Here is a 26,660-nt window from a genome sequence, read left to right as displayed (position 1 = left end):
TTACTTGTAGCCGAACCCATTTACGTTATGACGGTTACAGCAATTTTCGTATTTTATTTTTGTTTCCTTAACGTTTCCCTTTCATTCGATAAGGCATCGTTCAAACTTAACGTCATTCTGAGCAGTGATTCTTTTTTTACAGCTTTTTGAAACTGGAACGTTAATTATAATTATCCTGTATATTACGCCATTTTCCATCTACTTTATTCCTTTTCCCTCAGAATTTCGAACATCTTGCACCATTTTACATTGTCGAAAGCTATTTCCACGTTGAAAAATCCTATGAATGTGTGTTGATTTTTAATCATTTTGGCTTTGATTCTCAAGCTAAACGTCAGAACCGCCTCTCTGATGCCTTAACTTTCCCTAAAGTAAAATTGATCGTCGTGTAATAGATCCTCAGTTTTCTATTGCATTCTTTTGTATATTACGGCTAACAGTGCTTGGATGCATGATCTGTTAAGATGATTGTGCAGTAGCCCTCTCACTTATTTGCTCCTGATATCCTCCCCCTTACTAAGGGGACCGAGCGGTTCTAGGTGCTTCAGTCCGGAACCGCGCTGCTGTCACGGCCGCAGGTTCGAATCCTGCCTCTGGCGTGGATGTGTGTGATGTCCTTAGGTTAGTTAGGTTTAAATAGGTCGAATTCTAGGGAACCGATGACCTCAGATGTTAAGTCTCATAGTGCTTAGAGCCATTTGAACCATTTGAACCTTACTGAGACCTTCAGTGTACTCTTTCTACCTGTTTGCTCTCTCCTTTGTGTTTCACACTGGAATTCACTTTGCGCTCTTAATGTTCCTACTCTTGCTTTTAATTTCACCGAAGGTTATTTCGACTTTCTTATAAGCGAGGTCAATCCTTACACGAATCATTTCTTACTCTATTTGTGCAGACATTTCACTTTCGCTGCCCTGAACTTCCTGTTCTGTTCGTTCCTGATTGATTTATACTGTTGTGTTCCTCTCACAGAAAATTTTTGTACGTATTTGTCGATGAGTATAGTATTTCTCTGTTATTCAAGGTTTCTTCGTTATTACCTTCCTTCTACCTACAATTGTCAGTCTAGCATCGATGATAGCCCTTTTTAGAGACGCCCACTCCTCTTCAATTGAACTGCCTACACTGCTGTTCCTTATCACAATATTCACATCCTTAGACAACTTCACTTGCATCTCATCATCATTCCTCATTATTTCAGTATCTCACTTTCTTCCACACCGGTCATTCCAGACTATTCTCTGAAGCTGTAGTCTGCTCTTCGTCATTACCAAATAGTTATCTGAGTCTGTATCGGCTATTGAGAACGCCTGACAAACCAGTGTCTTATTTTGGATTCTCTGTCAGACCACGATTTAATCCAGCTGGAATCTTCCTGTGTCTCTGCGTTTTTTACAAGTAAAACTCCTCCTCTTGACATTCCTGAACACAGTATACGTTATTACAAGTACTAGCCGAAATCTTTTGCAGAGTTAGTCTTTCTCTTCTCTCGTTCCTGCTACCACGCCCATATCGTCCTTTCCCATTTTCTACAAGCACATTCCAAACTCCATGATTATTCGCGCGAATACAGCGACTCTATTTAACAGTATTAAATAAAAAATATCGTAATTTCTGAGGAGAATGAATTTAAAGCATTGAACAGACAGTAGCTTAAAATACCCGCAAAAACAACGCGAAAATCATAAACATGGAAAACTAGGGAAGATAGTTCCATATTTAAAAGAGGCGTACAAAAGAATGACAGGATATAATTCAACTTATTCTGTGCTTTTGTCATTCTGTTACTGTAACATGCTCATATTTGCGGCTCTATATACCCACAGACTCAAAGGGCGAGATGACTCTGGACGACGGAGTGTGAGAGATTGCCGTATTGCTAAGATGTGGAGCGATCGCAGAAGTAATATATCGTAAAAATGTCCATATAGGTCAAGATTGAAGTTGTTATTGATGCAGCGCTCCTAAATAGAGCTGTTTGTCTTCGAAAAATATAACGGCTGCAGTTTTCCCTTGCTTCCAGACGTTCACAGTACACAGAATCAGCAAGGAAGACCATGACGTCCAACATTTCAAGGTCAATCATCCACACTGGTGCTCCTGCAGCAACTGAAAATCTCCCAACGCCCCTTTTCAGTAAAGATAAGCACATGTTTGTCTGACCCCTAGCCAGATACTCCTCCGATCTGGTTGAACGTATGATGTGGCTATCTGTATCATAGAGGCACGCAAACTACCCCCATCTGGGACAGAGCCATGGCTTGTTGGATGGATGTCAAGACTACGGTTCAGACACATAAGAGCAGTGGTGATTTGTCTCTCTGACCGACCTTGATGGAATATGACAACGATTGCGCATAATGGATGTGGGAATGCTTTGCTGATGCCTGGGACTTGCACCTTCTTTGACGCTCAGCAATATAGTAATACTGAAGTCAGAAAGCGCCGCTTGTTTTGAGGGTGCGGGTTGCTGTGGCCGTCGGTGACAAACGGAATGCGCTGGCGCAAGTCACATTACCGAAGTTCATAAATACCAACTGTTATCATGTCCCCCCCCCCCCCCCCCCCCATGAACCATGGACCTTGCCGTTGGTGGGGAGGCTTGCGTGCCTCAGCGATACAGATAGCCGTACCGTAGGTGCAACCACAACGGAGGGGTATTTGTTGAGAGGCCAGACAAACGTGTGGTTCCTGAAGAGGGGCAGCAGCCTTTTCAGTAGTTGCAAGGGCAACAGTCTGGATGATTGACTGATCTGGCCTTGTAACAATAACCAAAACGGCCTTGCTGTGCTGGTACTGCGAACGGCTGAAAGCAAGGGGAAACTACAGCCGTAATTTTTCCCGAGGGCATGCAGCTTTACTGTATGATTACACGATGATGGCGTCCTCTTGGGTAAAATATTCCGGAGGTAAAATAGTCCCCCATTCGGATCTCCGGGCGGGGACTACTCAAGAGGATGTCGTTATCAGGAGAAAGAAAACTGGCGTTCTACGGATCGGAGCGTGGAATGTCAGATCCCTTAATCGGGCAGGTAGGTTAGAAAATTTAAAAAGGGAAATGGATAGGTTAAAGTTAGATATAGTGGGAATTAGTGAAGTTCGGTGGCAGGAGGAACAAGACTTCTGGTCAGGTGATTACAGGGTTATAAATACAAAATCAAATATAGGTAATGCAGGAGTAGGTTCAATAATGAATAAAAAAATAGGAGTGCGGGTTAGCTACTACAAACAGCATAGTGAACGCATTATTGTGGCAAAGATAGACACAAAGCCCATGCCTACTACAGTAATACAAGTTTATATGCCAACTAGCTCTGCAGATGAGGAAGAAATTGATTAAATGTATGACGAGATAAAAGAAATTATTCAGGTAGTGAAGGGAGACGAAAATTTAAAAGTCATGGGTGACTGGAATTCGTCAGTAGGAAAAGGGAGAGAAGGAAACATAGTAGGTGAATATGGATTGGGGGGAAGAAATGAAAGAGGAAGCCGCCTTGTAGAATTTTGCACAGAGCACAACTTAATAGTAGCTAACACTTGGTTCAAGAATCATAAAAGAAGGCTGTATACCTGGAAGAATCCTGGAGATACTAAAAGATATCAGATAGATTATATAATGGTAAGACAGAGATTTAGGAACCAGGTTTTAAATTGTAAGACATTTCCAGGGGCAGATATGGATTCTGACCACAATCTCTTGGTTATGAACTGCAGATTGAAACTGAAGAAACTGCAAAAAGGTGGGAATTTAAGGAGATGGGACCTGGATAAACTGAAAGAACGAGAGGTTGTAGAGAGTTTCAGGGAGAGCATAAGGGAACAATTGACAGGAATGGGAGAAAGAAATACAGTAGAAGAAGAATAGATAGCTCTGAGGGATGAAGTAGTGAAAGCAGCAGACGATCAAGTAGGTAAAAAGACGAGGGCTGCTAGAAATCCTTGGGTAACAGAAGAAATATTGAATTTAATTGATGAAGGGAGAAAATATAAAAAAGCAGTAAATGAAGCAGGCAAAAAGGAATACAAACGTCTCAAAAATGAGATCGGCAGGAAGTGCAAAATGGCTAAGCAGAGATGGCTAGAGGACAAATGTAAGGATGTAGAGGCTTGTCTCACTAGGGGTATATAGAAGGTTTATACAAGGGCGATGTACTTGAGGACAATATTATGGAAATGGAAGAGGATGTAGATGAAGATGAAATGGGAGATACGATACTGCGTGAAGATTTTGACAGAGCACTGAAAGACCTGAGTCGAAACAAGGCCCCGGGAGTAGACAAGATTCCATTAGAACTACTGACGGCCTTGGGAGAGCCAGTCCTGACAAAACTCTTCCATCTGGTGAGCAAGATGTATGAGACAGGTGAAATACCCTCAGACTTCAAGAAGAATATAATAATTCCAATCCCAAAGAAAGCAGGTGTTGACAGATGTGAAAATTACCGAACTATCAGTTTAATAAGTCACAGCTGCAAAATACTAACGCGAATTCTTTACAGACGAATGGAAGAACTGGTAGAAGCGGACCTCGGGAAAGATCAGTTTGGATTCCGTAGAAATGTTGGAACACGTGAGGCAATGCTAACCTTACGACTTATCTTAGAAGAAAGATTAAGAAAAGGCAAACCTACGTTTCTAGCATTTGTAGACTTAGAGAAAGCTTTTGACAAAGTTGACTGGAATACTCTCTTTCACATTCTAAAGGTGGCAGGGGTAAAATACAGGGAGCGAAAGGCTATTTACAATTTGTACAGAAAACAGATGGCAGTTATAAGAGTCGAGGGGCATGAAAGGGAAGCAGTGGTTGGGAAGGGAGTGAGACAGGGTTGTATCCTGTCCCCGGTGTTATTCAATCTGTATATTGAGCAAGCAGTAAAGGAAACAAAAGAAAAATTCGGAGTAGGTATTAAAATTCATGGAGAAGAAGTAAAAACTTTGAGGTTCGCCGATGACATTGTAATTCTGTCAGAGACAGCAAAGGACTTGGAAGATCAGTTGAACGGAATGGGCAGTGTTTTGAAAGGAGGATATAAGATGAACATCAACAAAAGCAAAACGAGGATAATGGAATGTAGTCAAATTAAATCGGGTGATGCTGAGGGAATTAGGTTAGGAAATGAGACACTTAATGTAGTAAAGGAGTTTTACTATTTAGGGAGTAAAATAACTGATGATGGTCGAAGTAGAGAGGATATAAAATGTAGACTGGCAATGGCAAGGAAAGCGTTTCTGAAGAAGAGAAATTTGTTAACATCGAGTATAGATTTAAGTGTCAGGAAGTCGTTTCTGAAAGTATTTGTATGGAGTGTAGCCATGTATGGAAGTGAAACATGGACGATAACTAGTATGGACAAGAAGAGAATAGAAGCTTTCGAAATGTGGTGCTACAGAAGAATGCTGAAGATAAGGTGGGTAGATCACGTAACTAATGAGGAGGTATTGAATAGGATTGGGGAGAAGAGAAGTTTGTGGCACAACTTGACTAGAAGAAGGGATCGGTTGGTAGGACATGTTTTGAGGCATCAAGGGATCACCAATTTAGTATTGGAGGGCAGCGTGGAGGGTAAAAATCATAGGGGGAGACCAAGAGATGAATACACTAAGCAGATTCAGAAGGATGTAGGTTGCAGTAGGTACTGGGAGATGAAGAAGCTTGAACAGGATAGAGTAGCATGGAGAGCTGCATCAAACCAGTCTCAGGACTGAAGACCACAACAACAACAACAATCATGTTTCCGATCTGCAGAAACAGAAAAATGAAACCTAAATAGCAAGCTAGCTGCATAGAGAAGAAGGTGTGTGTCAACCAACATCAACACTGCAGTAGTCTAAATGAAATTGGCTCCCACCACTAATATCCTTCTCTAGTCTCCCTCCTTTCCCATGTATAAGTATTTCTGGATTGCTCTTTACGTATCTTATCAGCCTGTGGCTATATATGGCTACGGTTTTCGGCATTTCCATCGAGAATCTGTTTATTTAATAACCTATCTGACCAGATTTTATTTATTTGAGGAGCAACTTAGTAAATAGTTCTTTTTTCTGTCTTTCCGAGAGTTAATGTTCATTCCATGGATTTTTGTGGTACAAAAGTACAGCCACAACCAATCATTTGTTACCTCCGCGAACCGTTTTACGCCGTAAATTTTCTGTTCAGTAACCGTGTTTCAACAACATTTAAGTACTTAAGAACTGATTTCCGACGGCCGGGAGAATTACCAATTACAACGTTATAGCACTATCAGACCGATGTTCTATGAAGAGTGCTATCAAACCGTCTTACTGGAAGTTGTAACAACTTTCCCACAATTTAGCCTAGTAGTTGGTTGTTCTAACGATCCGTCTGAGACAAAAACGAAATATATAAACGTGCTGTGGCACAGCCGTCTTAGGAAATTCACAACCGTTTTTATTTCTCTGTGTACTTATGCTAGTAACGAGTTTAGATCGCGCTTTGCTGGTGTATTAAACGACGAGGACTTGAGGTGCACTACTGCACACATCGAGAAAGTCATCGACTGTAAGCTTCGAAACACATTAAGAAATATACATACTAGTCAATGATCTCAGAATTTAATAAAAAATAGCACTCTCAAAGCACCTGTTTCTGACAAAGGTCTTCGGGAGGTTTTTCTTGGTTCTAAGTCGGGACACGGAAAAAATAGCGATAGTTCTTTATATTGTACACATTCATCTCGACACCAATACTTTGCTTTGCAACTGATGATTATTCTCTTATCACTACTGATGCTAGTAATGATATATTACATTTTTTATTTACACAAAATTGTGGAAATATGTCTCACTTTCAACACTTTGAACAATTTAGCGAGCTAGCACCAAGGGGCGAACAGTTAAACGAGCGGTGTACGTGTGAGCGGAAACTTGGCAGTATTTTGATAAACTACATAATAAGAAATGAACTGAAAAATCTGTTTCAAAAATCTGAAGTCGTTTAGGGAAAAACCTCATACGTGGAAATGCTTTTCAGAGAACACTCCACCACAATAGCAAGATATGGCAGGTGAAAGAGATGGAATGAGGCTTTATTTGGCAACAGCTTTACCACCACCGCAGCTGGCCCATTAGAGTTTATATTACTCTATTTAAAACTTGTAAAGTTTATGTGGATTTTAGAAGCAGAGATGGAGCCATTGGAGCCGACAGAGAATATCTGCTCGAATCCATTCATCAGTTAAGTATCGATATCTTCGAAGTTGCTCATTGCACATGCCTTGCCTGCAAGACGGGAAATTTACACATTTCGTGAGTCAGGTAATAAATACGCTGACAAGAAACTTGGTTATTAATATTCATTTATGCCTATGTATTAACCGTTGCACAAAGTTAATGTTTCCCTTTTTAACTTGTACTTAAAGAAAGTGCTTCCCTTTTCAACTTGTACTGATTTAAAGTAGAATTCAATAAAATTTTCATGGATCAGTATTTAATGACTAGTGAGAATTTTCATTCTCACTAGGAGCATCTGAATAATGACAGTCAAAAACCATAGAAAGTATTTCAGATTCGTTCATTTCCTTCCGTTTCCAGAACAGACCAGTCGCTTAAAGCAGAAGGAACTTCAAAAGGAAAATCTTAACTGTTTGAAATGACAAAACACACTCAAAATGCTAAATAAACAAAAGGTACCTGCAGACATTCAAGTTCGATAGATTGACTACTGGTGTAAACACCTTAAATAGACGAAGTACTACGCTGTATCCGAGAAATCTTTCACAGCGCATCCCTGTGCACATAATGAGTATATGACAATGAAAAGTAACAGGAACCACAGGAAATTTATTGTTCCCCGTCTAGATCAGTGTACTGCACACTCGACCGAAATCATCAACATTCCATTAGAACTACTGATAGCCTTGGGAGAGCCAGCCATGACAGAACTCTACCATTTGGTGAGCAAGATGTGTGAACAGGTGAAATACCCTCAGACTTCAAGAAGAGCATAATAATTAAAATCCCAAAAAAGCAGGTGTCGACAGGTGTGAAAATTATCGAACTATCAATTTAATAAGTCATGGCTGCAAAATACTAACACGAATTCTGTACAGACGAATAGAAAAACTGATAAAAGCTGACCTCGGGGAAGATTAGATCCGATTTCGTAGAAACGTTGGAACAGGCGATGCAGTACTGACCCTACGACTTATCTTAGAAGATATATTAAGGAAAGGCAAACCTTCGTTTCTACCATTTGTAGACTTAGAGAAAGCTTTTCACAATGTTGACTGGAATACTCTCTTTCAAATAATGAAGGTGGCAGGGGAAAAATACAGGGAGCAAAAGGCTATTTATAATTTTTACGGAAACCAGGCTGCAGTTATAAGAGTAGAGGGCATGAAAGGGAAGCAGTGGTTGAGAAGTAAGTAAGAGAGGATTGTAGCCTATCCCCGATGTTATTCAATCTGCATATTGAGCAAACAGTAAAGGAAACAAAAGAAAAAATTGGAGTAGGAATAAAAATGCATGGAGAAGAAATAAAAATTTGAGGTTTGCCGGTGACATTATAATTCTGTCAGAGACCGCAAAGGACCTGGAAGAGCAGTTGAACGGAATGGACAGTGTCTTGAAAGGAGGTTGTAAGATGAACATCAACAAAAGCAAAACGAGGGTAATGGAATGTAGTTGAATTAAATCAGGTGACGCTGAGAGAATTAAATTAGGAAATGAGACACGTAAAGTGGTAGATGAGTTTTGATATATAGGGTGCAAAATAACTGATGGTGGTCGAAGTAGAGGGGATATAAAATGTAGGCTTGCAATTGCACGGAAAACATTTCTGAAGAAGAGTATTCTGTTAACATCGAGTATAGTTTTAAGTGTAAGGACGCCTTTTCTGAAAGTATTTGTGTGGAGTATAGCCATCTATCGAAGTGATACATGGACTATAAATAGTTTGGACAGGAAGAGAATAGAAGCTTTCGAGAGGTGGTGCTACAGAAGAATGCTGAAGATTAGATGGGGAGATTACGTAACTAATGGGTTCGATTCCCGGCCGGGTTGGAGATTTTCTCTTCTCGGGTACTGGGTGTTGTGTTGTCTTCGTTATCTTTTCATCCTCATCACCGGCGATAAGTTGCCAAATGTCGCGTCGACCGAAATAAGGCTTGCACTTGGCGGCAGAACTTCCCCGGGTGGGGCCTCCCGGCCAACGATGCTATACGCTCATTTCCATTCTTTTACCAGTGGGGTAGCCGTTTTCAACCTCTACATAGATGTATTTCTCAATATCTTTTGAAATCTTAAGAATAAGAAAGATTCTTTCACTTTTTTCTGTTACACATTGAACTCTCATATGAAGCAAGTCGCTGTTATCCATTTCACAATACTTCGCCACAATCAACTTAGTTTTTTCTATTTTTAATGTGTATTCTGCGCTACTTTTATTCATTCCATTTAAAGGATCCTACAAATCTTCGTTGCTTACGAGAACCATGTCGTCTCAGAACGTTAGCATTGGTACCTCTGCCCCATCCCTTCTTTGTACCTCTATGGAATTTTCTTTTGCCTTCGCCATTGCTTCTTCGACACAAAAGCTACAGAACACTGGCAATCGATTGCAAAATTTCCTCAGAGCAGCAGTTACACATAACGTCCTCAGTCATTTGTTGTACGTATTCCAGTTGGTGTCTTTCCCTACAATGTTTGCTTTCTACGGCACTTGCTAGTAAAGTGAGAATATCTTGGCACACATCCTGTAAATACGTTGCTTCTTCTATATGGTACTCGATTTTCCATATACTGCGGTCTTCACTACTTCTGTAGAGAACACCCAAGCTTTCCATCACTTCACTAGATTTTTCAGCAACTTGCTGTAACAACGTATGCCAAACGCTTCGAACCTCGTCCTCTCTGGCTGTCTAAAGCCCTGACTTACTTCGGTCTAGGCTCAATTTCGGCGGGAACGCCAAGATTTATAATGGTGTGCATATTAAATGACAATGTAACTATAATTTGCCGCTATACCAGTGAACGTATCAGTTGGTGACGAATACGATGCAATGGGCAGGGGGTGAGGTGAGGCAGTATGTGTCAGTGTGTGAGTGTGTGTGTGTGTGTGTGTGTGTGTGTGTGTGTGTGTGTGTGTGTATAGTATACCCAGAACAAGTTGAACTTCGTTCCGAAGTTGTGATGGGCCCATTTCGGCTCAGCGCTCTAGCAGTATGGCAACGCCTCATGTTATGTGTGTCAATGAAAAATAAGTGAGGGACGGTAGCACCTGTTGTTTACATTAAATCTTGTGGTTTGGCTGTTTTGATTATAACAAATTTTCTTTGAACAATCTGAATTTCAGAACAGTATTTTGTGAAACTGATTTCTCATTGTATGATTTGTCACAAGTTTTCAAAAACCGGAACTTGTAATTTTTATGGCTGAGCGGGTGGATGTGGTGGGGGGGGGGGGGGGGAGGGGGTAGAGGTGTTGCAAGGAGGAGCGGAGGAAGGGACTCGTATGGCTGAAGAGGTACGACCCGACACCTAAAATTTTAGAAATGAAGCACCACACATACACTTTCAGAAATTTCCTCCTCAGAGAGATACTCATCCGACACCTGGCCTGGATGGCTGCCCCTAAAAGTGGATGAATCAACAACTTTCAAGGACAATAAGATGCAACAGCCAATGGAAACCACTGCTTTAGAGTTATATACTACATCTCAACAAGAAATGACGTCTCAGACTGAAAATAAGTGTCGTGATGATCTCCTGCGGAAGAAGCAGGATTAGTGCTGCATTCGGAACTCTGGGAAAGGACTGCCAAAAGGAGGTGACCATCAGTAAAAGAGCTGACGCTCCCATTATGCATAGGTTTTTTTATTCTGAGGCTGAACCTTGGTTTGTTAGTTCCTTGTTTTGCACAATTTTGGTAAACATTTTTGGAAAGCAGTGATCAATTAATTGTTTTGATCTGATGATGGCAGTAGCCGAAACACGTTCTTAAATAAAGACATGTATTAAGCAATCTAGACTGTTTTATTCACGAAACATGAGTGAAAGATTAAAAAACCAGAGAAATAGTAGTATTTTACGAGTATGAATGTGAGACGCCAGCAGCCCGAATTTAATACGAAAGCTACAAAATTTCAAAAAGGATATGCAAGCCCTGAAGCTAGATGTAAATGTAATAGATGACAGTGACGTGAAATGGTACAATGATATCTAATCAGATGAATACACATGTATATACAACACAAACTTCAGAAAACTGTGCAACGGGACTCATTACGAATAACAAAGTCACGCTAATTTTGAGTTGATGTGAGCAGTTAGTGAGAGGATTTTTCTTATCAGAACCGAAGCCACTGTATTGCAAAAATACTTGCTTTCTCACAAGCAGAGAAAGATGAGTATCACTAAGTATTATAATGTTTCTAACTCTGTTTGTAATGAGAGATGAAAACAATGATCATGGTGCATTGGAACGAATAAGAGGCGAAGCTGTGGGGGAATATAGGCTCGGAAATAGGAATGAGAGGATTCCTTGGGATTTAAAATAAATTTTAGATAGTAATAGCAAATATCTATTCAAAAATCACAGAAGAGATATCCTTGGTGAAAACCAGAAGACACAAGAAGAAATAAGGTGAGATGGAGATTGAGAAATCAGATATTAGTTTGCCAGACGTACGCAGTACTGGAATAGTAACTTTGTAGTGATGAATAGTAGACTAAATCTTACAAGTTAAATCAGGACGAATCGTTGTGCAAGGAAGCGGAGAACGAAGTACTGAGAAATGTTTATGAATGTTCGAAGGTCTATGAGGCTGCCGATACTGCGACGCTGAATATATCAGGCAGTTAAGCTGAAAAGTTATGCACATCTCTGAAAAGGATAATCACAAAAACTGAACAAACAAATATGGGCATAGGAAGGTAACATCGCAGAAACTCAGACTGAAACAGGAATTCAGCTGATCAATGAAAGAAAGAATTATAAAAATGATTAGGAAAGAAAAGGAAAACAGCAATTTCAAGTCACTTGGAAATGATATGAAAGAAGTATTAGGTAGCTAAAGCGAAATGGTTACAGGAACAAAACTGAAAACTAGAAAAAAATGATCATGGGAAGGACAATCGTGTCATTCACAAAAAAATATCAAAATATCGTTCGGAGAAATAAGGACAAGGAACTCAATTTTAAGAATGACAAAGAAATTCCAGTTTTAAATGCAAGTAAATTAGGGGTTGGAAAAAAGTAAATTGTTTCTACGAGGTAGGGGTCTGTTTGATAACATGGGAGAAGAAGAATATGTCTATTTCGAGAATACAGGGGATTTTAAGTTAGGTTGTTTGACAGGTTTTTGTAAGACTTGTGATTAACAAAAGCAGAAGGTATTCCTTAGGATTTTCTAAAATCGATGTGATATGAGGCGAACAAAAGATATTTCAAGATAATGTGTAATATCTACCTGTATGACATAAAGACATGGCATAGATCATCCCCAAGAATATAATTCACACAATGACAGAAATAATAGGAGTTGCGAATATAAGAAATATGGTAAAATTAACTTTATGGCTGATGCATCAAAGTTGGTGTGTGGTGTATTATACAAACATGACATATTAACAAGAAACTTTCGTTCCTGATTTTCCACCTCAGTTAAGCCCACTTGTTTTTTGCGGGAATCGTACACGAAACACCGATTCGTTTCTTGATTTTAAAGCTTGTTTCATATTACATTCCCAATACCATCTCCGGGTCTACAGGTTCTATACAGACGTCCAGATCTTCTTATCCGGTGGCTCTACCTTTCCTGAAGCGATCTTCTTCTCTTTAGTACGTTTTCATTCTTCTTTACTCCTTAGAAACTTACTCTGGTCAACAGATTACAAGGTGAAATAAAATAAATGTCCCATGTTTTTCATATTTACAGCTCCTGCCTGCTTTGGTAATACATTTCTCCTGCTTTTTTCAAAAAAATATGGTATGATGTTATCTGTTTAAACATTTTTGGCCTCATAGCATTAACTTCCTAGTCACTGTTACCCACTCATTCAACAGTGTCCACAGGTGTATCATGTACTAACACTGTTTTTGTTATCCTCGTTGTAGAAATTCACATTGGCATCTCATGGGTTAAACTAACAATGTTTCCCGCATCCAACAACCAATATCTCCAGCGCTGTGTGAGACCTGGAGTGGCCTTGGAAAGAAATCCAAGACAATCTTTCCACCATTAAGCACTTCACACTGATGTGGGAGAGTCATCAGCATTTCCTCCCAGTGCTGTGTACAAGCTCAAACTGAAACGTTAACGAGTTACTGGTAGAGCATGAGTGACCAAGTCAAAGTTTCGTGCTTCACACCAGTACTCCAGCTGGCTGTTGGTGGCTGGGTCTGATGCAGATATTAATCCTAAAATGTTATATTTGTGGTAAAACATGACTGCATTTATCGGGGTTATCTTACAGAACTCGCGTAGTTCTGGATCCTTTCACTTGATGGTCACAAACTGGTCACTGAAGGGGAATATTGATGTGGAAGTCAGTGGAACATATATAATAATTGCAGCTTTTCAATTAACAATGTGAAGAGCCTTGGGCTTCGGGTGACATTTGACCATACGTGGTAATAGAAGTAGCTTTGCCGTTTCTGAATACATGGCGATCGATTAATTTCCGTAACACAATTTAATAGACTTACAAGATGCACAAACACGAAAGCCAACAGAAATAAACGAAATCCCTCTACATAGGTGACAATAGCGAAATCCTATGTGAAAATTCACTGTATCAAAATATCATTACCAACAACATCATCATTATGTCCACCACTGGTAGCTGAGTGGTCAGCACGACGGAATGTCATACCTAACGGCCAGGGTTCGATTCCCGGTTGGGTCGGAGATTTTCTCCTCTCAGGGACTGGGTGTTAAGTTGTCCTTATCATCATCATTTCATCCCCATCGACAGGCAAGTCGCCGAAGTGGCGTCATCTTGGAAGACTTGCATCAGGTGAACGGTCTACTAGTCGTGAGACCCTAGCCACACAGCATTTCCATTTCCATCATCATCATGATCATCATCATCACCATAGTCAAGGATTATGCTGTTTGCCGTTCCAAACTCACAAACAAAATTATTCTCATATCTTGTAGTATCTTTCAATATCTCTCTTCCGATTCTGCATGTTGTTCAGTATCTTCTGGGGAATTCTGTTACCTGCCACTCTCACGAGTTGTTGTTCCCAATCCACACGATATTTCTGCATTTTTAATTCATGTTGAAAATTACTAATTTCTGATCATGTCTCTTCTTTTGTAACTCGTCGTCTTTCTTAGAAATCTCCACTCTGTATTTTTTTTTCACTTTACAGAAATTCATGAGAGTCTGTGGCTGTACTTTATGGCTCAATGTTCTGCTAATGGTATCACAGAATGCTTAGAATTTGTATATTTTATTTTCAGTATCAGAGTTAAAATCTGAACAACGCATAACCTAAATAAGACATTTGAGAGACTTGTTCTAAGACAAAAGTATCCAAAATAATTTTTGACCTGACTGGATATTTTCCTCGGAAAGAGATTATTTTCGTTTTGTTACTAGAAATTTTTAAGTTGCATTTCATGCATATTTCGTTCAGCTGGGCAGCTGACCTATGGAGGTCATCTTCATTCTTTTGAATAATGAGGAAATATTTTCAAACAAAAGTACTTTCAGATATTCCTTATTCGTTATCTTCATTACTTTGTGTACTTTATATTTCCATTTACGAAGGGTTGGTGATACTCCACAGTCTTGTTAACATCTTCGTTAGTAATTATTTCTTCTAATCGATTCCTAACTGTGTCTATTGTATTGCAGGTATTTTTGTAAAGACTTTTAATTATCTCTTTTAAGTGATAAGAATGCCCACATTCAGGCATAATCTTCCATAGGTTGTCACGACTCACACGGTCAAAAGCCTTCTCAAGGTCGATAAAGGCCATATGGGTTTCAATGTTAAATTCTCTGTTTTTTTTGTATAACGTTTTTAATTTTCTCAAATTATTTCTCTCTAACCATGATATCAGGCTCAATACAACAATTATTATCATTAAACAGAACAAACAATAAATATAAGAATCTCAAATTCAACTAGTAAAAAGTAAATGAAGAAGTTCGAAGTTCATCAGAGGGTATATTTAATATAATCAATCTGCGTGGTGTTCCAAAACGATCCTTACAGTTCCGCTAACGTATATTTCGGATATCGGGATTGGTTTGTGGTGGCATAACTTACACAAACATCTAAAGCTTTCGGTTTGCTTTTGGTTTTGCAGCTTAGTTACTGAAAAAAAAAAAAATCCCTCCAGCTGAAGCCACAGTGTGTGGAATGGTTGATAGAGAGCAAATCAGACGACCAGCGGAACTCCAGGACTCCCTACAGAAGCACACCACCAGCACGTTCGACAATGTAACAGCGGTACACGAGGTTCAACGAATCCGGAAGTGTCATGAAGAGGACGAGTTCTGGGGGTTCAAGCACGAATGATTTTATTATGACACCGAAAATAAGAAAGCTACATGATTGTCACTGCAAACCGTAGTTAAAATTATCGTTTTTACGATCATATTCAACGTAAGTAAATTTGAGGAACGTTTGTCTATCACTGTTCCAGCTTAATTTTAACTGACAACGCCTGCTCTCTGCTTTTCAGTGATCACAAAACCATAACCCTGAAGGGTCTCTACATGAGCCTCTTCTTCACTTTGTTTAACCCATCTCTGGCACTTCAATTCTGCGCGCAAACAGTGAACTACGTGAAAGAAAGAGACTGAGCAGCTTAGTCTGTGTATAGTGGCCACAAGGTGAATTACCTTTATTTCGCCTCACATTTTACTAAGATTTTTGGTATTATCGGAGCCCATACGCATATTCAATACGTCTATATGCATTATGTCATGATATACAGGGTGTTACAAAAAGGTACGGCCAAACTTTCAGGAAACATTCCTCACACATAAAGAAAGAAAATATGTTATGTGGACATGTGTCCGGAAACGCTTACTTTCCATGTTAGAGCTCATTTTATTACTTCTCTTCAAATCGCATTAAGCATGGAATGGAAACACACAGCAACAGAACGTACCAGCGTGACTTCAAACACTTTGTTACAGGAAATGTTCAAAATGTCCTCCGTTAGCGAGGATACATGCATTCACCCTCCGTCGCATGGAATCCCTGATGCGCTGATGCAGCCCTGGAGAATGGCGTATTGTATCACAGCCGTACACAATACGAGCACGAAGAGTCTCTACATTTGGTACCGGGGTTGCGTAGACAATTGCTTTCAAATGCCCCCATAAATGAAAATCAAGAGGGTTGAGGTCAGGAGAGCGTGGAGGCCATGGAATTGGTCCGCCTCTACCAATCCATCGGTCACCGAATCTGTTCTTGAGAAGCGTACGAACACTTCGACTGAAATGTGCAGGAGCTCCATCGTGCATGAACCACATGTTGTGTCGTACTTGTAAAGGCACATGTTCTAGCAGCACAGGTAGAGTATCCCGTATGAAATCATGATAACGTGATCCACTGAGCGTAGGTGGAAGAACATGGGGCTCAATCAAGACATCACCAACAATACCTGCCCAAACGTTCACAGAAAATCTATGTTGATGACGTGATTGCACAATTGCGTGCGGATTCTCGTCAGCCCACACATGTTGATTGTGAAAATTTACAATTTGATCACGTTGGAATGAAGTCTCATCCGTAAAGAGAACATTTGCACTGAAATGAGAATTGACACATTGCTGGATGAACCATTCGCAGAAGTGTACCCGTGGAGGCCAATCGGCTGCTGATTGTACCTGCACACGCTGTTCATGGTACGGAAACAACTGGTTCTCCCGTAGCACTCTCCATACAGTGACGTGGTCAGCGTTACCTTGTACAGCAGCAACTTCTGTGACGCTGACAGTAGGGTTATCGTCAACTGCGCGAAGAATTGCCTCGTCCATTGCAGGTGTCCTCGTCGTTCTAGGTCTTCCCCAGTCGCGTGTCATAGGCTAGAATGTTCCGTGCTCCCTAAGACGCCTATCAATTGCTTCGAACGTCTTCCTGTCGGGACACCTTCGTTCTGGAAATCTGTCTCGATACAAACGTACCGCGCCACGGCTATTGCCCCGTGCTAATCCATACATCAAATGGGCATCTGCCAACTCCGGATTTGTAAACATTGCACTGACTGCAAAACCACGTTCGTGATGAAGACTAACCTGTTGATGCTACGTACTGATGTGCTTGATGCTAGTACTGTAGAGCATGAGTCGCATGTCAACACAAGCACCGAAGTCCACATTACCTTCCTTCAATTGGGCCAACTGGCGGTGAATCGAGGAAGTACAGTACATACTGACGAAACTAAAATGAGCTCTAACATGGAAATTAAGCGTTTCCGGACACATGTCCACATAACATCTTTTCTTTATTTATGTCTGAGGAATGTTTCCTGAAAGTTTGTAATACCCTGTACATCCTTTCCTCCTCTTATCTGATGAATGGAAAGTAAGAATGAGTGTGTGCAAGATAAATTTCAGTATCTAGATCTGTGGGAGTAAAAGAAGTCTGCTCCTGAAGCAGAATTGTCAACCCTAAAAGCACGTACTAGGTAGCAAAGAGGTTTCTGTTTGCCTTGGACGAAGCTCTTGTACGGGTTGGCACCACACGATAGGGAGCTCTTTGGGCACTTCGGAAGAAAGGAACGCGTGGGTTCCAAAAGGTTTCGGTTAGCAGAGTTCCGAGGGGTCCGAGACGAGCGACACTGAATAAGTGTAAGTGTGCCTATTCGTAGCTGATTCATTATCTTACTTTTGTAGATTTCAGCTCGAGGCAAAGTTAACGTCTTGCTCTCATTGCTCGTTGCTCGTTGAGCGGTATATGGAATTTTTCTTGTTAATTTCGGAAAATTATAAGCAGTTGCATTTAGCCACGCATACAAGCCATTGTTCTGCTCTACGTCTTTTCAGATATTTGGATCTTCTCAGTTCAGTCTGATGTAGTTCGTTGTTGTTCTCACTAATATAGTATAATTGAACAGATTTCGGAAATTTCGCTAATTTAGATTTCAGTTGGTAATCTAGTTTTCATGCGTCCTTGCCGTCTCAGCTATTCTGAATTTTAGCACCCATTTTATCTAGAATTTCTGGTGGTGACGACCACGTGTTCGTGGGTTGTGAGAGTCGTTTGATGCCACATTTACTGACTCTCGGGGTAAAACTTCCAAATTACTTTCAGAAACTCTTCTATGGTGCAGCTATTAACAGCTTGTTCTTATCGGTGAATTCTTGTTCACTTGCTCCGTTCAAACAAGACAACGGAAAGATCGTTTGTCAACCACCTGCATACTGGTGAATTTTTTCTTTATTCCTATATTTGTCCTGAATTTCTATTAAATGTGAATACGTACGTGAATGTCGAAATTGAAAGATTCCTCTGGCGCTCTAATAATTAATAATTAATAATAAATCGTGTTTTGGGGTCTCCAAGACGCAGTTGTAAATGTAATTTTGTAACTCAGTCGAGAGCGCTTTGAAGAACAGCAGCCGGCCGCTGTGGTCTCGCGGTTAAGGGGCTCAGTCCGGAACCGCGCGACTGCTACGGTCGCAGGTTCGAATCCTGCCTCGGGCATGGATGTGTGTGATGTCCTTAGGTTAGTTAGGTTTAAGTAGTTCCAAGTTCTAGGGGACTGATGACCACAGAAGTTAAGTCCCATAGTGCTCAGAGCCATTTGAACCATTTGAAGAACAGCAACTCTCACTCATTTATCAGTTGTTTACCTCATTAGTTTGTTCAGCTGTTCCCTGGCAAACGTCTTACTGCTATCCGTTGAGCAAGATATAAATATGACCTAGTTACTAATTTAATGTTTATTCAACTATCATAAGTGTGCCAGATCTTTCACCGACAGATACCTTTCAACTCAAAACACAATAAGCTACACTTCTGATCTCACACTTCTTCCCATTCGTTCTTTGCTGCTGTTTAGTCTTTTAACGCCATATTCTTCTTGATAGTAGGCAGCCAATTGTCTACAGTTCAGCGTCTGGTGCTGCCATCCTACGACGAAACCGGAAGTCATTCAGGCCGAATATCTTATTCCATCACAATGTGAATGGACAACCTTTTCCTAACACCAATCCAAAGAGCGCAACGTTGCATAGAATAGACAGGTAGTTCATCTTTATCCACCGGGATACGATCTGCTCAAGTGCATCGACGGAGATCCGCACGGGCGTGGAAATGAAGACGCAGCACAGAAAATCGTGGCTGTCTCTGCTCAGCTACGCGTGGCATTAGAGGCCCGGTAGAAAGCGCGAGACGCGAGAGGTTCCATCCATCGGAGCTCTCCAGCCGCACCGCAAGAACGCCTAACAAATGAGCAGCGCTCGCTTCCCGTCCAGGCACTCCTCGAAGCGGAGCGAAACAATGGCAATAGCTTTCCCATCCGTTTTCTCCACCGTCTCCTCCTGTTTATGAGCGTGACTAGGGGCAGTTAATAAATACGGAAGAGTTTGGGAATTAGTACTTTCTTATGCGCGCTTGATTAAAGTTTATTGTAAGAAATGCTTTATTCTCCCCGGGCATGAACGTTTTGCATTCGATGGCGAGGGGATTTCTCAGCATGCGGAGAAAGAGACATCGCGAACGAAAATACCGTCGCAGCAATAAGCAGCGAGCGGAGGAAGGCGGGTAATTTTTCTGCCTCCCCGCAACGCTGACAGAAAGTGTTCACGACGGATATTAATTGGCGCCCTTGTTGACATCCGTCCGCTGGCATACTTGGAATGACACTATTTTCTTCAGGAATGTCGGCAGGGCGGATGGCTATGCATGTGTCAGATACGTGTGTACGTATGACGGGGAGGGGTGGTGAAGAAGGGGCACGGGGAGCAGACGGGGAAGGGAGAGAAAGGAAGAAGAATTGCGGAAGGTGGGGGAATGCAAGGCGGTGAGGTCTTTTGCGCTCAGAACCGAGACGAAGAAAAATCGTAGTTCCACGTAGACGGTTCTCACACACGCCACGCACCCGTACGGAAAAGGTACAGACCAGTTTCCTAAGTGTTAAAAATCGGTCGACGAGCAAAAAACTTCTCTCGTGCCCTGCGTCTCTGGGATATTCCCAGCGTGCGTTTACTGCTTGCATTATTATAAGTTTTAATGGTGCATGTAATAACCACTGTGGCTGAGACTAAAAATCGAAGCGACTCTGCTGGCGCGCGTTTTGCGTACGCGTAATTACCGATCATAAACGCGATTCCGCCGACTGCGACCGCGGCGGATTTTACACGGCGTAGCGTCCCGAAAAACAAATTCCATCATCACACGTTAAAGCGCAACAGTCTTCTTTAATTCCTGGAGACCTACTCTTAATACCAGTCTGTAAAAATGAGTGCAAAACTTTTCTTTCTTTTCGTTTTTTTCCCCTGTTGTAGTTTCATTTCCACTCAGAGCCCAGTAGATTTACCAGGAACGTGGAAACCTGAACTTAAGTGGTAATTGGATGTAGAATTTTTAAGTTAAAGATCTGTGGTTATCTAGGTTTAGACGACGTACTTCCAACTCTGAGAATGATCAGTTGCAACAACGAAGACTATGTTGACTGTAAACGAGAAGATTTAAGTTAACTGAGTCGTATATGAATCCTTTGAATAGCGCGTTTCTGCTGCACATAATGGAGTAATAATGTGAATGTAATACACAGTGATATCAGAAAAGTTGACAACGCTATGTACAGTATATCAGGGATAAAAAGAGGGAACTCTTCTCTGGAAGTGCATTGCTTGAGTGGTGAATATTTTGGAAGCGTTACGGGTACGTATAGTACATTCGTGAAGAAAAACGAGAACAGTACGTCATGTAAATAACGAAGTGCTTAAAAAATTTTAACTCGTATTTGGTTCGATAGCGTAGATCGGCAGTTAAAACGCGCTCCTATTTAGTGAAATACGTGTGCTGTGCGTTTCAGACGAAACATGGCTTGGTGCGAGGGGAGCCTACTATGACGCTACGTTACTGACCTTCACCAGGCTCTCTGAGTAGCCGCACGGTCTAGGGCGCCTTATCACGGTTCGTGCGGCTCCCCCCGTCGGAGTTTCAAGTCCTCCCACCGGCATGGGTGTTTGTGTTGTCTTTAGTGTAAGCCAGTTGAAGTTAGATTAAGTAGTGTGTAAGCTTATGGATCGATGACCTCAGCAGTTTGGTCCCATAAGCTCTTCCCACAAATTCCCAAAATTTACCAGGCTTTCTGTATTACAGGATACAGGAGAGCCGTCGGGGTGGCCGAGCGGCTCTACGCGCTACAGTCTGGAACCGTGCGACCGCTACGTTCGCCGGTTCGAATCCTGCCTCGGGCATGGATGTGTGTGATGTCCTTAGGTTAGTTAGGTTTAAGTAGTTCTAAGTTCTAGGGGACTGATGACCTCAGAAGTTAAGTCCCATACTGCTCAGAGCCATTTTTGATGTAGAAGAACTAGTGACTTTTGTGGCCACAGACGAGAAATCTCTTTATCATTTTATTGATATGGATGCACACCTTTGCACGCTAACATCAAATTAAGATGGAATTCTGACGTATTGAAGAATAACTTGACAAATTCTTGAACATACCATAACTACTGGGCAGGATAAACAGTTGTAAAAAATAGATAAATCGTTTCCGTAGTATGAAAGGCATTTGGTACGTGCAGTGGTTGGTTGCCAATTATTTTTGTGCCTGTGTTGACTACTGCGAAGAGAACTTCAATCATATACGGACTACTTTTTATTTATGTTAGGGACTGAAAAGCAATGAAGTATAGCTCGCACATTAAATCTTCTATATTTGGACTGCCTACCAATATCGGCTAACAATCTAGCCCTCTTCAGATCAAAGATAAAAAACATATTTTTCCCCTGCTAGCAATATACAACATCTTACAGAGCTGAACATAATATTGTTGCAGGGTTCAAGAGTATTTACACGAATAAATTACAGAACACATATTGGAAAAATGTCTTGGCTAGTGTTGTTGCTATTACGACTTCACACATCGTTAAAATCTTTCTTAAAATGACAGCATTAATACATGACATAATGGAAAACAGTTTTTCATCTTTCGTGCTCAGTGGAATTGAACTACAGTCTTAAATCTCAAGCTATGAATTAGTGAAAATAGAGCACTGTTTGCATAACTAAAATGATTAAAAGTAAAAGACATCATCTCACCAAGGGCGTTATGCCGTTACAATTTAGTAACTGACACAATCAATATTTACACCATTCTGTAACAGAGATCATCATGTATATGTTGCTGTATCTTGGTACATGTAAACAGTATGGCAGGTGACGCCCGTTGCTACGTAATAAATTCGTTTCTGAACTGTTCAGGACTCCTCGCAGAAAAACATATGGTCACGAATAAATTCCATGTTTCATGCAGCTAGGGATGTTCTGCAGTTCAGCTTTTCCTCTTCTTGTTTAATGTTACATTTTGTTACATAGAACGTTACTCATAATTGACAATTTTTGTGTTATCTATGCTATTAAAAGGCTTATCCGGGACACAATCATATTTGCAGGTTGCCTATCTAGCGGCTTCAAAGGGAAGCCAAACTTTTATTTTAAACATTTCGTAGAGTTATTGAACGAACTTAAAAATTTATAATGCTGCCATAATCTGATAATTAAGAGTTATAATCTTATGAATCTATTAACTAAGAGCTATAATATTATGTTAAAGTTTTAAACAATAAGAAAGTGTTACAGTTTGAAATTTTGTGCGCGCTTTGAGACGGCGTAACTCGAAACGCGCACATTACCCAGACTATATTCATCTAGTATTTAAGAACGAGGACTTAAACCTTTTATAAAATTTTTCTCTCTTACATGCTTAACTTCAGATGTTTAACGCATTAACTCATTTCTAAAATATCAAACTCTAAACGCGTCTTATTCATAGGAGTTCGGTTCTTTGAAAGATAGGACGTAGGGTGTTTACTGGTTTGGTGTCAGTACGCGTTGGCCTCTCCGTCTTTCTTCAAAACAGAGAAATCTCCGTTTGACAATGAGACGACAATTTAGCCATTCCAAAATAAACTGAGTAATCCATTGCACAAAAGCAGTCCTTGATAACTGTGCATATTCTGAGTTCAATGCTACCATGAAATTGTGCTGCCGGATAGCTCTGTCAGTGGATTACAAGAATTTAGGAGTTGTTCTTTCTGGGATGTAATAAAAGCATTTGATAGTTTATACATTGTTGGGTTTGCAGGCCACACCGCCATGGAGATGTACAGCATTCACGTTGGGACAGGAAACTCCACTCGTCGACTGCAGATATCTCGAGCTTTGCACATTTACATGATTCAGACATGAACGTCTGCATTACATACTTCGTGGAAGCTGGATGTAATGAGATCCTCGTTCAACCGACGTAAACCCGTTTCATTTTTTTTCTCGTTGAGTTGCATGAATGTGAGACAGCTGTCAAGACTGGAGAAGCATTCCTGATCAGAATCCCCCATCGTTTGAAAAACACGGGTATGTGATGTCAAGAGTGCATGCGACGATGCCATGCACGCATACAAGCTGGGGATGGGGCGAGATTGAATTTTTGGGCTGTCACTTTTAAATAAATTTGAGCTTGAGCCTTCTTGGCAGATTAAAACTGCATGCCGGACCGAGACTCGAACTCGCGACGTTTGCCTGTCGCGGGCAAGTGCTCTACCGACTGAGCTAACAAAGCACGACGCACGACTCGCCCTCACACCTTTAGCTCTGCCAGTACTTCAACTCCCACCTTCTGGAAAGGCAAAGGTCCCGAGTTCGTGTCTCGGCCCGGCACATAGTTTTCATCTACCAGGAAGTTTCATATCAGCACACACTCAACTGCAGAGTGAAAATTCATTTTGAACTTCCAACTTTTGTGAGTTTAGAGCTTTGTACAGTCTGAGATTATATGTAAAATTACTACAAAAGAATGTTTATCTGCATTTATATTGTCAACTGATCAGTTACAATACTGATATTTCTCTCATTTTCATTTATAACAGTCGACTGTCGATTAGTGTTATCCATATTAAAATACTATATCATCACAGCAGTACCACTCTCTATCACATCCATTACTGCTTTTAAATATTTCCTGTGTTTATCCTCAAAAATCATTACGATTCGAAAGCCTTATGCCCCTTTCTGTTTCTCTCGTTGCTACTCTGCTGAGTTCATTTCTTCACCTTAGAAACAAGTCTCCCCGTAGGTGCGCAGTGCTGTGTTCGTATCGCTTGAACATTTCTGTTCATCATAACGCATATCCTGCTCGTTACCATTTGGATTAATGTGTTTCTTCACTTTTATTCCCACAGTTCCTATCCACGTTGTTTACCTTGGTGCTGAGTAGAATACGGAATTTCGTGTGCTGTGGAACGGCGGTAGTGTTTCCGTCTTTCATCGAATTTAATCGTATACGTGCCTTCGCACTCAGCGCCGGATTTTCTGATAAGCAGTGTTCTTTCTTCGTGAAAAAGGTTTCTGTCGTCATGGATAATATCAGCCACTTACCCCTACGGTAAACCTAATTTCTAAGGGGCGAGGCTTTGCTGCGCTATTTCAGTGGCTAAGTAAGGCAATTAAAGTGTGAAAGAAGTTAGGATATCGATGTGGAGACGAATGATATCACATATCGCGTGGGCTGCTTACAAATTCGCCTTGTAGAAAATTGGTCCGCTAGCCACGTTTCTGTAATCTCTGCATTCCTTTAGAGAGAAAAATATCCACTTTGGAAATTTAAACTAAGAAATGAAGTGAAAATACGGTGTGATAAATCATTTCGGGTGCTAAATGTAAAAGACTACGAAGTCAAAGGCAGAGACACATGAAGAGACATTTCAAACGATATAAACGATATGTTGCATGTAACGATTTCATGAGATTTGTCCCCACAGACGTAGTGTTCTAACGTGAGTAACCCATTAGAAATTATGATTGACTTTTGATTAAAATTAAGATATAATATTGTTACTAAGCTATCTTTAACTAGATGTTGTAAGACAAAGTGAATTGGCATGAGATTGGTACCGGTACGCCAAACAGTCATTATCTGCTCCAGAGGAAGACCACATATCGTACACAACTGTTTTTCTACATCCCTTGGCGCAAATATGACCGAAGTTGCTTTCCCGTCCGATTCAAAATAAACATAACAGAATACTGGCTAAAGAGCATTATATAACGCCTGGGAAACGAGGCTTGGAACTGTTAAAAGAAACGGTCATTTGGCTCTATAATTCTCTGAAAATTGTATTTCATCAACTACGTTTCGCAGGCTACAACTCGTGGGACCGACAGTTGTACTCATAGACTCTCATGTTATCGTACCGAAACCACGTGCTACAGAGTGACATTTTGGTTACTGCGCTGCCAAACACGTGATTATACGAATATCACAAACTAACGGGGAGCTTCACCCAAAAAAACTTCTCCAACTTCTCCATGGAAACTATTTAACTTGAAATACACGCAGGCACGCCTAAGGATCGGAGATCTGTGTGTCAAGACTCCACCCCTCTGGAGGCAGTGGTTGGGAGGATATGAGGGAAGCATGATACATTTATTCTAGACATAAATAGAATTACTCGTTCTATCTAGCTTTTCACGGCCTGATGCTTCAGCTGCTGGTGAATATACATGGTTGTATGGTCGTGGTGCATGAAACTTCTTTTTCCTGACTTTTCGTCCAGTCTGGTGAAGAGGGCAGACGGCTTTCAGAGTTCCCGATAGATATGTTATAGAGTTCTGCAGAAAATTTGAATAGCTTTGCAGAACTTCGCGAAGAAAACAACAGTAGTCGGGAACACTTTAATCCTGTAAAGAAGAAAAGAAAGGAAATTATCATCACTTTTCTGACTCCCAAGAGTTCTACAGAAAACCCGAATGACATTTCTTTGTGCAAACAATAGTTTACGAAATGATTAGAGTAATGAGGGTCCCACTTTCATTGCATGAAACAAAAAATTCCTGCAAACAGTTCTGATCACAGTTCTGGATGGCATCCCAAGAGAGTTAACTTAAATACTCAGTTGAACTCGTACTATTGGGCTTGCAGGACGGTTCTGTCCCCAACTGGTTAGCCTTCTGCGCAGGACTACTTAGTGTTTCTTGTCTAGTTTAAGTTAGCCATTTAAGGTAAAACTGATACAGCGGTAGATTTTGCAGCATTTTTAATGATCCTGACGACGAACATTTAATCTGCAGCGGCAAGCGATCCAGAATCCGAAGTACTGTAGAGAAGCTGTGGTAAGAACTCGCGGTGCTGTTTTAATTTTCTTACTGCAGCCAGCAAAAAGCTAATTTAACGTCTTGAAGACGAACATGACCACACACCAGCTTCAGAATATTTATTAAACGGAAGGATATCATGGGGTTCTGTTAAAAGGAAAGGAGAAGATTTGAATGACATGTCTTTAAAGATAATTCGTAAAAAGCAGCTAATAATCAGACAACAAAGAAGACGTTAACTAAGAAGGGCGTAAGGAGTGTACGCAACAATTATCTTCACTAAAAACTTACATTGTGGTTTTCGCTAGAGCTCTTGATGAGCTATCCGGAACTGTCATCAGAAATATCATCAGAATCGTCATCAGAGCTCTAGTGCGATTTTGCATATCTTATGTAG

This window comes from Schistocerca americana, chromosome 2 (assembly GCF_021461395.2).
Source record: "Schistocerca americana isolate TAMUIC-IGC-003095 chromosome 2, iqSchAmer2.1, whole genome shotgun sequence".
Classification (NCBI taxonomy): Eukaryota; Metazoa; Arthropoda; class Insecta; order Orthoptera; family Acrididae; genus Schistocerca; species Schistocerca americana.
The sequence above is the reverse complement of the archived record's forward strand: the minus strand, read 5'-3'. Positions refer to the sequence as shown.